General features: G+C 47.7%; 1 pseudogene; it reads right to left on the bottom strand.

The window, feature by feature from the left end:
* Positions 1–8,805: 8,805 nt before the first annotated feature.
* Positions 8,806–9,285, bottom strand: LOC137095628 (large ribosomal subunit protein uL4-like; annotated as a pseudogene).
* Positions 9,286–15,267: the final 5,982 nt, after the last annotated feature.

Raw genomic sequence — 15,267 nt, forward strand, 5'->3', positions numbered from 1 at the left:
ACTTAGAAATCTGCTGCCACAAAGAAGTTACATTTCCTCACTCCGGCCAGCTTGGCCCAAGGGCTCTAACCCATTCTGAAACACCACTGTACTTAGAAATCTGCTTCCACAAAGAAGTTTCATTTGCTGACTCCGGCCAGCTTGGCCCAAGGGCTCTAACCCATTCTGAAACACCACTGTACTTAGAATTCTGCTGCCACAAAGATGTTACATTTCCTCACTCCGGCCTGCTTGGCTCAAGGGCTCTAACCCATTCTGAAACACCACTGTACTTAGAAATCTGCTGCCACAAAAATTTTACATTTGCTTACTCTGGCCAGCTTGGCCCAAGGGCTCTAACCCATTCTGAAACACCACTGCAGTTAGAAATCTGGTGCCAAATTTTTAGGAAAGTGAATACACATTGAATCCAGTTCAACACAGATAATCTGACTGCTTGCCTGCTCAGTGACGGCCACTACCCATTCCGCCCACCTCCAACTCCTCCCGGGGGGCATCGGGTCTTAACCCCCCGGGACTGACTGACTGCTTGCCTGCAGTGAAGGCCAGCGGCCCATTCCGGCCACCTTCAAGCCCTCCCGGGGGCCATCATGCATTAACCCCTGGACTGACTGACTGACTGACTGCAGAGTGAAGGCCACTGCTCCATTCCGGCCATCTTCAAGCCCTCCCGGGGGGCATCGGGCATCAACCCCCCGGGAGTTTCTGAATGCATTCTACTTTCACTGCATTTCGGCCGACCTCCAGTGTGACTACTGACTAACTGACTGACTGACTGACTGACTGACTGCAGTGAAGGCAAACACGGCCCATTCCGGCCACCTCCATGCCCTCCCATTGGGGCATCGGGCCTTAACCCCCCGGGACTGCCTGCTTGCCTGCTCTGTGAAGGCCAATACTCTTTCTGGCCACCTCCAAGCCCTCCCAGGGGGCATCCATCCTGGCCCCCTGGGACTGACTGATTGCCTGCCTGCCAGCAGTGAAGGCAAATGCACCCCATTCCAGCCACCTCCATAACCTGTTGGGGGGCATCGGGCCTTAACCCCCCCGGGACTGTCTGCTTGCCTGCAGTGAAGGCCAATACACTTTCCGGCCACCTCAGCCCTTCCGGGGGGCATCGCACCTTTACCCCCCGGGGCTGCCTGCTTGCCTACCGAGTGAAGGCCCACGCCCCATTCCGGCCATCTCCAAGTCCTCCCAGGGGGCATCGGGCATCAAACCCCCTGGAGTGTCTGAATGCATTCTACTTTCACTGCATATCAGCCATCCTCCAGTGTGACTACCTCCAAGCCCTCCCAGAGGGCATCTATCTTGGCCCCCCGGGACTGACTGACTGACTTACTGATTGCCTGCACTGAAGGCAAACGTGCCCCATTCCAGCCAACTTCAAGCCCTCCTGGGGGGCATCAGGCCTTAACCCCCCGGGAGTGACTGCTTGCATTAAACTTTCACTGCATATTGGCCGTCCTCCAGTGAGACTATCTCTAAGCCCTCCCGGGGGGCATTGATCCTGGCCCCCTGAGACTTACTGCTTGCCTGCCGAGTAAAGGCCCATGCCCCATTCCGGCTGTCTCTAAGTCCTCCCAGGGGGCATTGATCCTGGCCCCCTGGGACTTACTGCTTGCCTGCCGAGTAAAGGCCCGTGCCCCATTCCGGCTGTCTCCAAGTCCTCCTGGGGGGCATCAGGCATCAACCCCCCGGGAGTGTCTGAATGCATTCTACTTTCACTGCATTTCAGCCATCCTCCAGTGTGACTACCTCCAAGCCCTCCCAGGGGGCATCCATCCTGGCCCCCGGGACTGACTGACTTACTGACTTACTGACTGCCTGCAGTGAAGGCAAACGCGCCCCATTCCGGCCACCTCCATGCCCTCCCATTGGGGCACCAGCCTTAACCCCCCCCCCCCCCAGGACTGCCTGCTTGCCTGCTCTGTGAAGGCCAATACCCTTTCTGGCCACCTCCAAGCCCTCTCGGGGGGCATTGGACATCAATCCCCCAGGAGTGTCTGAATGCATTCTACTTTCACTGCATATCGGCCATCCTCCAGTGAGACAATCTCTAAGCCCTCCCGAGGGGCATTGATCCTGCACACTGGGAATGTGTACTACCATCACTCTTTCCCTTCCCCCCGGGACTGACCGCTTTCCAGGAACGCGGCCACCTGTTTCCTTTGTCTTTGAGTGACAGTTCCCCTGCATCGATGGCATCTGTTTTCTTCCTCTTCCCTTTGACATCCAAAGCAGTGTTGGCAGACAAGGGATCCTTGGCACAACCAGTGACACCGAGGGAACATTCAAAATACCTCAAGAAAGGAACTGCTGCCGGCAACGCCAAATTCAAGGTGATCCACCATGGAGGAGTGCGGGAATACACACAGCAGTGAAGCGGACACCCCACAGACTCCTCTCTGGGTCTAGAGAAGGTCAGGGTATGAATACTCAAAGTAGAATTCACTGTACAGAAAAATTCAATTAACCAACATTGCAAATTTTTATTTCAGATGATAACATAAAATAAAACAAAGGACTAAATTGGGAGATTAAATTTTTTTCAAAGAGATATGAAGTAACACCACGAATGAGGAAGACAAGGAAGCCTTTCAGTGAATTTTGCAGCAGACCTTGTATCGGGTTCCACAAAACAGCAGACAAACAAACACCCCTCAAAGAAAGGAAAGAGAGAATACAGGAATGCACCAAAAGGGCATCATGGCAACATACAGGCAGCCACTGCAGAGCCGTAACGTTGCATTTGATAGGGACCACTACTTGTGGTCAATGAAGTAGAGACTGGAAGAAGGGAAGCTACTAGCAAACTCCGAACACGCTATTAATTGACCGTTCCAAGTCACTTTGCACATAGGAAGGCTAAATGTCCAAGGAAAAAGAACACGGTATAAATGCACAGGGCAGGAAAACAGGCACTAATTTCTCAGGGTTTGTAGGCCACCTGACAACAAGGCGCTTCATGGGAAAACATCAGAGTTTCTACCCATAAGGACTTTAGACTCTTTTCCTCACAGATTCAATTGAGAAAAGAGATGGTACATCCTCCGCGGGTTGCTCCCAAAGATTCAAAGTCACCCAGCAATCAAGCAGTAGCTCCCGGAGACAAAGGAGGTAAAGAGGAAAGGCTGCCCTGGACGGAAACAATCTAACCAAGACAGTATAGGTCAGGTATGGGGATGTAAAGCTGGCATGAGAAAATATATCTGGGGTCAATGGCACTCCATCAAACTGCAAAGGAACAGTCAGTCCCAGAAAGGGACGGCAACCCCGAGGCACTTACAGCAGGAATGGGGAAGTCAAGCTCGCGTTTGAGAGGGAATCCCTGCCCTCAATGGCACAGCACACTGCAGGGCACAGACAGAGGGATGCTCGGGGCCTCTCTGCAGGCATCTACACCTGGCAAGGCTAACTTGCACCCTTCTGGGGCTTTGGACTACAACTCCCACCTACCCTAACAGCCTCAGAACCTTTTCTTCTGATCTCACAATGGTAGCCTCGTGTCGAGAGGTAGGAGATGGTTGAGGACCACAGAGGTGGGGAAGATCCATAAAGAGAACACACTCATAACCTCCAGACAACCATGCAGTCCTGAAGGACACCCTTCAGAATAAGGCTACTCAATGTTGGGGCAATCAGCCAGTGGCTAATGAACTCGGAGATTTAATGTAACCGAACTGAAAGCTAAATCCAGATGTCCCCCCAACCCCCCACGTTCCCCCCAGAATGGCAGCTTAATTGTACTTGTTGAGCACTGGAGCTACTGAGAACCTTCTTGAACCGTTGTTCTCAGAGAGGTTCTAAAGTAATACTGTACTTTCTCGCCTGGATCAGGATAATCATTCCAGCAAGAGAAGTAGAAACCTACTGAAGTTGTAGTTGCTCTTTAGCCTACTCTGCGAGCGCCAAATGCCATATGAAACATCCAATTTGTGGAAAGCGCATTCTAACCAAATGCAGATTTGGCCAACATGGACGCGAGGAACCAGTCTCAAAATGCCCACCTTTTTTACATTGGGATCTGTAATTCCAGGGATGTTCCAGAAAACCTTTCATATCCCGTTATCCTCATTGAAGATAATGGATGCGCTGGATGCACCTGCGGTACTAGCTGTTCTCAGATAAATGCAAGGCCCTCCCTTTTGTATTGTTTTTTCTTTAGGGTTCTTTTTTTAAAGGGAAATTTTTAACGGATTTCTTTTTTTGGAGGTAGTTTAAGGATGTTCTTTTGAAGGTATTTTAGGGTCTTTGTTTGACCTTTCTTCTGTATGAAGGCAAGGAGTGCTAGTGGGGATCACAAAAGTATTGAGTGGTGCCCCATCCCTCATGAAGGATCATTATAGTGCCCCATTTTGAAAAGGAATCTACTTGGTGTCGAGGAACAATAAAGCAGAAGAAATATTGCACGGCACAGATCTGATAACTGAGCAGTGTAGATATTTTGAAGTCTATCATTCCAGGTTCTCGGAAACAAGACAGCAGTGATCAGCTGGACGTTGCTGTCAAAATCAATCTGTTTTTTGGGCGGTTGCAGGTCCCTATAAACAGTACGAAAACAGTATGGGTTTGTTCTCCTTGTGTGACAAACTCCAAGCCCTCCCAGGTGGCACCGGACCTTAACCCCCCTTGAGTTACTGACTGAATGCTTACCTGCAGTGAAGTCCAGCACACCATTCCAGGCACCTATAAGCCCACCAAGGGTCGCATTTCCCCTTAACCCCCCTGATGGAAGGAGAAGAAGGACAACTGGAAAAAGAAAAGCAGGGGCACAGGGAGATGGACACCAAGGATACAGTGGGCTTACTCTATGGAAAGACAACACTGCTTTGGATGTCAAAGGGAAGAGGAAGAAACCTGATGCCGGTGATGCAGAGAAAATGTCATTCAAAGACAAAGGAAACGTCGGACCACATTCCTGGGATTACTATTGAATGGCATGTGGCTGGGATAAAACAAGTAAGTGGATTTCTACTAAAAGGGTGCAGAACAGGCGTTGATGGAAGCAAACAGAAATAATTTGGCCACATCCTGAGGAAAGGGGAAGTCAAGCTGGGCTTTGACAGACAATCCCTGCCCTCAATGGCACAGCACACTGCACTGAAAAGATGCACTGAAAGCTAAATGCAAACATCACTCCGGCTGGCCGACTCGGCAAATGTAACTTCTTTGAGGCAGCAGATTTCCAACTACCGTGGTGTTTCAGAATGGGTTTGAGCCCTTGGTTCAAGCTGGCCGGAGTCAGCAAATGTAACTTCTTTGTGGCAGCAGATTTCTAATTACAGTGCTGTTTCAGAATGGGTTTGACCCCTTGGGCCCAGCAGAAGATGCTTTAAAAGTACTGAAGTAACAAACACCTACTGGTTCCGGGAAGGGGGAGGGTGCACTTCCTCAACTTGCAGCATTCCATTGTCCATTGGGAAATGAGGAGTCATCGGAAGGAATTGAAATAGACAATAGCATGGCAGATGGATGTTGGTGTGACGATGTGTAACTTTTATTCTCATGTTTATGTGTTGTTTAGACAGTGGTTGATAAATGGTAAGTATGAAGAAATATATTTTATTGGAGATGGTGGCTTGGCGTTAGCTGGGTTGCCATAGCAACAGGGGCGGAGCAAACTGCCTCTTCACAGGGCAGCTGTTTTGAAAGTCAGTCAGTAAGCCTGTGAGCTACTGGGAAGACTGAGTCTCTGGGTGGAGATTCAGGGAATGTGTCAGTAAGCCGGTGAGCTACTGGAAAGACTGAGTCTCTGGATGGAGATTCAGGGAATTAATTGGTGACCAAAGGGGTTAAGGAAAAGGACCCGGTAGTGATAAAACTACAGGGGGTTATTGATTCTGAGTTAAGAATCAAGGTTTGGCTGGGAGCCAATTCTGTTAATAAGCCTTTTAGCTTATTTGTTTTATTAGGACAGTTGTCCAGAAGAGTTACATCTGCTTATAGAAACCTCTTGAAGTCTGTGCCTGAGATTACTCATGAAACCTTACTAATGTAACCAATCAAGATTTGTGCCTCTTGTGAAGAAACAGTTAAACATGTTATACTCCTGTTAAAATAAATTTGTTACTGTTTTCCTCAAGCCTTGCCTGATACAGTTTCTCTTAAGACAAACAGCCTACATAAGAAGTAAAGTCAAGCCAGGGACAGTAAACACTATGCTATTAAATGTATAAAGCCTTCAGTAATTAATAGTCCCTTTATAAAATAGCTCCTAAGCTGAAATTGATCATTGACCGGCTTCCCTCACAGATTAGGTGGCAGTAAGTTCAACCACACTCCTTCACAGAGGGTTTTTGTACAAATCAAGAAAGTGGAGTCCTACTTCAGGACGAATAAGATGCAGTGAAAGCTATCTGCAAGCGTCACTTCCACAATTCCTTCCGGGGACTGACTGCTTGCCTGCAGTGAAAGCTAAATGCAAACGTCACTCCCCCCACCTTCCCCCGAGACTGGCAGATTAAGGTTTCATGCCGATCACTTGAGCTACTGATAACCTTCTGGAGCAGTGCTCTATGACAGCTTATACTGCTGTCTTATACTTTATTCCACGGATGATGATATTCAATCAAGCCAAGAAGTGGGGAACCTACCAGAGGGAACCTTCTGGAGATGCTGTGAAAGCTAAATGCAAATGTCAACCCGGCCAGTACCGCCCTGGAGAGACCGCTTCCTTGCCCTGAGGCCACCCTTACCAATGTCAGACTTATGGAATTAAAGAAACGATGCTTGCCAAGCTGTATATTGAACTTCTGAATTTCCCCAAAGAAGGTGAAGATGTTTTAAAACTACTGGATTAATGAACACCTACAGGCTCGGGGGGGGGGGACGATGGGGGGGGCTTGTTCAACTGGTAGCATTATACTCTCCTTTGGGAAATGAGGAATCTTCCAAGGGAATTTAAAAAGACAGCAGTGATCAACTGGACTTTGCTGTCATAATCAATTTATTTTTTGAGCAGTTGCAAATTTCTAGAAACAGTGCAGAAACAGTATGGGTTTGTTCCCGTTGTGTGACTAACTCCAAACCCTCCCGGGTGGCCCCAGGCCATAACCCCCGTCAGTTTCTGACTGAATGCTTGCCTGAAGTGAAGGCCAGCACACCTTTCCGGCCACCTCAAAGCCTTCCAGGGGCGCATTTACCCTTAACTCCTCTGGTGGAAGGAGAAGATGGTAAACATGAATAATAAAAGCAGGTGCACTGGGAGATGGACAGTGAGGGGACAGTGGTCTTGTTCAATGGAAGCTGGGAGGGCGGGATTCATCTGAGTATAAAGCCAACACTGCTTTGGATGTCAAAGGAAAGAGGAAGAAACCTGATGCCAGCGATTCAGAGAAAATGTCATTCAAAGACAAAGGTTACATTGGACCAGATCCCTGGGGTCATGAAGGAATGGCACATGGCTGGGATAATCCAAGGAAATGGATTTTAACTAAAAGGGTGCAGAACAGGCATAGAGGGAAGCGAAGTGCGGGATAAGCTATATCCTACCATCTCTCCTCCCATTCCCCTACTCAGTACGGTAGCTACCCACATCAACAGAAGCATAACGCCACATGAAAACAAGGGAAAGTACAACATACCCCAAGGACAGTACTGCTGCTAGCGCAGACAAAGTCAAGAAAGGAACCCGAGCAACGAGGCATACAAGGGGGCCTTGACAGAATAAACTGGAGACCTGAATGACCCATCAACACACAGCAATCAACCAGGCAGTCCTGAAAGTCAACCACAAGGTAACAGCTTGCAGTGAAAGGGAAGCTCAGATGTGAAGGAAAAAAGGGGGACCAAGTCACCTTCATGTCGATAAAGCCGTAACAGAATAGTACATAACTCAGGGCTACCTAGCTGGCCTTTACTCATGAAATACCTATGTTAAAAACCCAGCCATTAACTAACACGTAAGTAGGACTTCCACAGACGTGGGGAAAAAAGATGGCAAATCCACAAGACCGGGCCAGAAGTAAACACCGCAGGACAACTCAGCAGACAAGCAGACACCCCTCAAAGATAGGATAGGGACTGGTAGGCTCCAGAAGGGAAGTTCTACGGGATACTGGACAGGAGACAGGGAACAGGTGGTGTACTCTGAAGAAGCAGGAAGCAGTAACACACATAGAGCAGATAGTGTTGGTCCTCCCAAGGACTGTCAGAGATGAAGTACTGGCCTACACTCGGCAGCCAGGCAGGCAGCTCCAACAAGACAATTGGTACATCTGTAGAAGACGTCTCATTGAAGATGTCTTCTTTCAATGCCAGTCAGGAGCAGAGAAGTCACCAGACAAGCACCATGAAATGACAGCAAGGCACAGAACACAGCCAAACAGCAGTTTGGATATTGACACCACAAAGTACAGAGAGATGGAGGAAAAGTTTCCTTGCCCAGAAGATAAGGAATAGTCACCCAACAATGACAGCTCTTGCGTAGGGGTGTTTGAGTAACGCGATGCCACCATGTGCGGGAAAGGGTACACCCATCCCTCCGAAACGTACTGGAGGGAACCTTAAGGATATGCAGTGAAAGCAAAATGCAAACGTCACTCCCCCCATCTTCCCCCGAGACTGGCAGATTAGTGTTACATGCAGAGGACTGGAGCTACAGAGAAACTTCTGGAGCGGTGTTGTCAAAGAGCTTATACACCTTTATAGTACGTTTCGTACGTATGATATCGTACGGATCTTACGTAGAGCTTGGAGAGGGAAGACGCAGAATAACATTAAAGTAATACAAACATTTATTGAGAACAAATTATATTTAAAATGTTGAACCAATTTTTTTAAAAAATTATTAATTGGAGCAATCTACAAACAGACTAATTTTTTTTCTTCAACGACCCCAGGAAATTATGTGATCTCCTCATATCGATGGCCCTAACAAATCAGCAGTGCCGGAAGAGCTTTAGCTGCCCAAACAGAGCAGATGGCATAGCGCTTCAGTGGGATGTTATCCCAACGATGTCAGCATCGGCAACTCTTGTTCAGGGCAGAAATGCGTCCTTCCAGGGTTATATTTCTGAAGGCACCATGCCCAGAACAATGAGTTCCACCTCCGCAAACCCTTGGGATGTGGCACAGCTATGGCGGTGCACCAAAATTTAGGCCTGGTGTGATGCCCTGCAAGTTCACTCACAGCGTAGTTCAATCTCCTGTTCTTCCTCAAAATGGTGTGTGCAAAGTTCACAATCTCTGTGCAAATGGGGGCCTTGAACAGAGCTGGCGTGGTGACATTTTGACTTCCCCCTTTACAGAGTACACCAATATTAAAGGACGATTACAAGCCATGATGGCTCAGCTCTGTTGTCACGAAGGAGCTCCCCACACCACTGCGTACTGTGACACGTACTCAGGAGGAGGAGGATTTGATAAGTTGGAAATACTTTCCCAGTTACTATCTTCTATAACACAAATTAATTTGGGAAGAAATAACCACACGCAGAAGCGTTTCACAGAGAGAAATGCCTGGCTCCAGCTGAGTAATTTGTTTTTTGTGGTGAAGGGTGCCGCAGTCATTGCCGTGATTGGTTTTGGGATGGGGATTTGGATTGTACCATGGGATATAGGGTCATAGGGGGTGAGGTAGTTAAAGGGGGGGGGGTTAATTATTGGTGTGGTTGTTGTGATGGAGGTTTGGATTGTATCACGGGGTGAAGTGTCGGGGGGGATGAGGTAGTTGAAGTGGATTGATTAAAGATGAGATCAAAAGTTGATTCAGTGAGAACTCAATAGAGATCAATATTAATGTAGCAGCTGTTCTCTGGTAAATGCAGTGTTCTCCCTTTTCAAAGGGTTTACTTAAGGTGGTTTTTTTTAGGGTAATATTTTTTTTTAAAAAAATAGTTTTTTTAAGGTACTTTAGGTTTTTCAAATGACCGTTCCTTTGTATGCAGGCAAAGTCCGCAAGTGGGGATCACTACAGTATTGTAAGGTCACCCATCCCTCAGGAAGGATCATAATACCGCCCCGTTTCTAAAGTAACAGACTTGGTCTTGAGGAGCAATACAGCAGAAGAAATATTCTGCGGCACAGGGCTGATAACAAGGCAGTGTTGATATTTCTAAGTAGAGCATTTCTGGTTTTCAAAAACACAATCCAATAGTGATCTACGGGGCGTAACCCTCAAAATCAATATCTGGATAGCCCAAAAGTGGCAGGTTGGCCTTCAGAAAGACCAGCTTTTCCACCGCAAGGGGGTTGAGCAAGCTACGTTGGAGGCTCACGACATCGCCCGCCAGGCTGAAGACCCTCTCACTCTGCACGCTAGTTGGCAGACAGCTGAGTAACTTGCATGCGACGTTTGAGAAGTCAGGCCATGCCTTGCTTCAGGAGGACCAGTAAGACAATGGATCACTGGAGAAACACTCCTGAGGCTCCTCGAAGTAACGGTTTATGGAATACTCGGCCAAGTCTAACTTTGCCGCCTGGGCCGACAAAGATGTTCCTTCCTCTGAAAGAAAAGTGATGCTCTCCTCTAAGAAAGCTTTTCTGCTGCAGTGCCCAACCATCATCCCTTGTTGGTGGCAAGGTGGGGCTATCGGAAGTGTTGCTGGCGTAACCGCTGGGGTTCTGGGGAAGAACGGCAATGGTCAGTTGCTCAGAGTGTTCCCCCACCCTCTGAGAGTATGCTCCTCTCACGAGCGAGACAAGCTCTGCCTTCCACCTCTGAAAATCTTTGGGGCAGACGGTGTCCTTGATGCGAGGGTTGCAGAGTGCTGCCAAGACATGGCTCTTACTCTCCATCAGCGGGAGGAGACGTTTACGGACGGTGAAAGTCAACTTTCTGACCACCTCCTGTGCCACCATATGGAAGGGCTGGTGATCTAGAGCCATCATCTCTCCCATGCGACGTGTGATTTCCTTCACGGATGGCGGCTTCACTCCAGATCTCACCCTTGTTACTGGCAGGCCCCAAGCATCAATGGTTTTCTGCATCAATGGTTTTCCTCTCTTTTGGAGAGGTTGGAGTGCTCTGTGTACTGCTGCCGGTGATGCCGCCTTCCACTGTGTCTACATTAGGATGGTGTCTCTTGACGTGCATCCTTAGGCCTGTTGTGGCAAGATGCCTCACATCTTTTCCTCTGCTAACACTCACACCGCAATGCCTACATACTGCCAAAGTGGCCTTCTGAGGATGGATGTCGTAATGATCCCAGAGGAGCGATGTCAGCCTACCCACATGTACTACTGCTGTAATGTTGCTGTTTGGAGTGACAGTGTGGGTGGAAGGGGGTGGGATTGGGGGTGTTTCCTCAACCTTGGCCTCCAGCATGCTCACTAAGTCCTGAGGTGGAAGCAGATTCCATGTTGTCTTCCACCCATCCCTCTGACATGTCCTCCTCCTCCTCCTCTTCACAACCAGTGGTAGTTTGATCAGAGGTACTTTTGAGAACATCTCAACTGCGACGTTGAGACTGTAGAACAGATGAAGAAGTTTCTGCTCTCTCACAGTTTGAATAATCATTTGTGTCTGTTGCATTAACCATGTTGGTGGTGGAATGGTCCAAGATGGTAATCATCATTCCCCCACCTTTCGTATAAGTTCGTGAAACCCACACAGGGGCCTTCTGTCTCGAAGAGCTTGGAAGGAAAGGTCTCATCACACAAGTCAAAGGCAAAGGCTGCAAGCAGTGGTTGAGGTTTCCACTGAGTCTTTGAACATTTGTGATTGTAAGTAACAGCAGTGAAAGGGGAAACCTTATTACCAAATGGTATAATTTCCCCGCACAAGGAGTACTGTGTTTACAGAACGAAATAATAACTAAGAGGGAACATAAGGTAAGGCAATGGTGGTGTTTCAGAATGGGTTAGAGCCCTTGGGCTAAGCTGGCCGGAGGCAGGAAATGTAAAGTCTTTGTGGCAGTCGATTTCTAAGTACAGTGGTGTTTCAAAATGGGTTAGAGCTCTTTGGCCAAGCAGGCCGGAGTCAAGGAAAGTAACCTCTTTGTGGCAGCAGATTTCTAAGTAAAGTGGTGTTTCAGAATGGGTTAGAGCCCTTGGGCCAAGCAGGCTGGAGTCAGCAAATGTAACTTCTTTGAGGCAGCAGATTACTAAGTACAGTGGTGTTTCAGAATGGGTTAGAGCCCTTGGGCCAAGCTGGCCGGAGTCAGGAAATATAACTTCTTTGTGGCAGAAGATTTCTAAATACAGTGGTGTTTCAGAATGGGTTAGAGCCCTTGGGCCAAGCTGGCCGGAGTCAGGAAAAATAAATTCTTTGTGGCAGAAGATTTCTAAATACAGTGGTGTTTCAGTATGGGTTAGAGCCCTTGGGCCAAGCTGGCCGGAGTCAGGAAATGTAATTTTTTTGTGACAGAAGATTTCTAAATACAGTGGTGTTTCAGAATGGGTTAGAGCCCTTGGGCCAAGCTGGCAGGAGTCAGGCAATGTAACTTCTTTGTGGCAGCAGATTTCTAAGTAGAGTGTTGTTTCAATATGGGTTAGAGCACTTTGGCCAAGCAGGCCGGAGTGAGAAAATGTAAGTTCTTTGTGGAAGCAGATTTCTAAGTATGGTGGTGTTTCAGAATGGATTAGAGCCCTTGGGCCAAGCTGGCGGTAGTGAGGAAATGTAACTTCTTTGTGGAAGCAGATTTCTAAGTACAATGGTGTTTCAGAATGGGTTAGAAAACTTGGGCCAAGCTGGCCAGAGTCAGCAAATGTAACTTCTTTGTGGAAGCAGATTTCTAAGGACAGTTGTGTTTAAGAATGGGTTAGAGCTCTTGGGCCAAGCTGGCCAGAGTCAGGAAATGTAATTTCTTAGTGGCAGCAGATTTGTAAGTACAGTGGTGTTTCAGAATGGGTTAGAGCCCTTGGGCCAAGCTGACCGGAGTGAGGAAATGTAACTTCTTTGTGGCAGCAGATTTCTAAGTACAGTGGTGTTTCAGAAAGAGATATAGCCCTTTGGCCACGCAGGCAGGAGTCAGGAAATGTAACTTCTTTGTGGCAGCAGATTTGTAAGTACAGTGGTGTTTCAGAATGGGTTAGAGCCCTTGGGCCAAGCTGGCCGGAGTCAGCAAATATAACTACTTTGTGGAAGCAGATTTCTCAGTACAGTGGTGTTTCAGAATGGGTAAGAGACCTTCGGCCAAGCTGGCCGGAGTGAGGAAATGTAACTTCTTTGTGGAAGCAGATTTCTAAGTACAATGATGTTTCAGAATGGGTTAGAGCCCTTGGACCAAGCTGGCCAGAGTCAGCAAATGTAACTTCTTTGTGGAAGCAGATTTCTAAGTACAGTGGTGTTTAAGAATGGGTTAGAGCCCTTGGGCCAAGCTGGCCGGAGTCAGTAAATGTAAATTCTTTGTGGCAGCAGATTTCTAAGTACAGTAATGTTTCAGAATGCGTTAGAGCCATTGGGCCAAGCTGGCCGGAGTGAGGAAATGTAACTTCTTTGTGGCAGCAGATTTTGAAGTACAGTGGTGTTTCAAAATGGGATATAGCCCTTGGGCCAAGCTGACAGGAGTCAGCAAATGTAACTTCTTTGTGGCAGCAGATTTCTAAGTACAGTAATGTTTCAGAATGGGTTAGTGCCCTTGGGCCAAGCTGGCCAGAGTCAGGAAATGTAACTTCTTTGTGGCAGCAGATTTCTAAGTACAGTTGTGTTTCAGAATGGGTTAGAGCCGTTGGGCCAAGCTGGCCAGAGTCAGGAAATGTAACTTCATTGTGGCAGCAGATTTCTAAGTACAGTGGTATTTCAATATGGGTTAGTGCTCTTTGGCCAAGCAGGCCAGAGTGAGGAAATGGAAGTTCTTTGTGGAAGAAGATTTCTAAGTGCAGTCGTGTTTCAGAATGGGTTAGAGCCCTTGGGCCAAGCTGCCAGGAGTCAGCAAATGTAACATCTTTGTGGAAGCAGATTTCTAAGTAGAGTGGTATTTCAGAATGGGTTAGAGCTCTTTGGCCAAGCAGGCCGGAGTCAAGGAAAGTAACCTCTTTGTGGCAGCAGATTTCTAAGTAAAGTGGTGTTTCAGAATGGGTTAGAGCCCTTGGGCCAAGCAGGCTGGAGTCAGCAAATGTAACTTCTTTGAGGCAGCAGATTACTAAGTACAGTGGTGTTTCAGAATGGGTTAGAGCCCTTGGGCCAAGCTGGCCGGAGTCAGGAAATATAACTTCTTTGTGGCAGAAGATTTCTAAATACAGTGGTGTTTCAGAATGGGTTAGAGCCCTTGGGCCAAGCTGGCCGGAGTCAGGAAAAATAAATTCTTTGTGGCAGAAGATTTCTAAATACAGTGGTGTTTCAGTATGGGTTAGAGCCCTTGGGCCAAGCTGGCCGGAGTCAGGAAATGTAATTTTTTTGTGACAGAAGATTTCTAAATACAGTGGTGTTTCAGAATGGGTTAGAGCCCTTGGGCCAAGCTGGCAGGAGTCAGGCAATGTAACTTCTTTGTGGCAGCAGATTTCTAAGTAGAGTGTTGTTTCAATATGGGTTAGAGCACTTTGGCCAAGCAGGCCGGAGTGAGAAAATGTAAGTTCTTTGTGGAAGCAGATTTCTAAGTATGGTGGTGTTTCAGAATGGATTAGAGCCCTTGGGCCAAGCTGGCGGTAGTGAGGAAATGTAACTTCTTTGTGGAAGCAGATTTCTAAGTACAATGGTGTTTCAGAATGGGTTAGAAAACTTGGGCCAAGCTGGCCAGAGTCAGCAAATGTAACTTCTTTGTGGAAGCAGATTTCTAAGGACAGTTGTGTTTAAGAATGGGTTAGAGCTCTTGGGCCAAGCTGGCCAGAGTCAGGAAATGTAATTTCTTAGTGGCAGCAGATTTGTAAGTACAGTGGTGTTTCAGAATGGGTTAGAGCCCTTGGGCCAAGCTGACCGGAGTGAGGAAATGTAACTTCTTTGTGGCAGCAGATTTCTAAGTACAGTGGTGTTTCAGAAAGAGATATAGCCCTTTGGCCACGCAGGCAGGAGTCAGGAAATGTAACTTCTTTGTGGCAGCAGATTTGTAAGTACAGTGGTGTTTCAGAATGGGTTAGAGCCCTTGGGCCAAGCTGGCCGGAGTCAGCAAATATAACTACTTTGTGGAAGCAGATTTCTCAGTACAGTGGTGTTTCAGAATGGGTAAGAGACCTTCGGCCAAGCTGGCCGGAGTGAGGAAATGTAACTTCTTTGTGGAAGCAGATTTCTAAGTACAATGATGTTTCAGAATGGGTTAGAGCCCTTGGACCAAGCTGGCCAGAGTCAGCAAATGTAACTTCTTTGTGGAAGCAGATTTCTAAGTACAGTGGTGTTTAAGAATGGGTTAGAGCCCTTGGGCCAAGCTGGCCGGAGTCAGTAAATGTAAA

Source organism: Anolis sagrei, chromosome Y (assembly GCF_037176765.1).
Source record: "Anolis sagrei isolate rAnoSag1 chromosome Y, rAnoSag1.mat, whole genome shotgun sequence".
NCBI classification, from domain to species: domain Eukaryota; kingdom Metazoa; phylum Chordata; class Lepidosauria; order Squamata; family Dactyloidae; genus Anolis; species Anolis sagrei.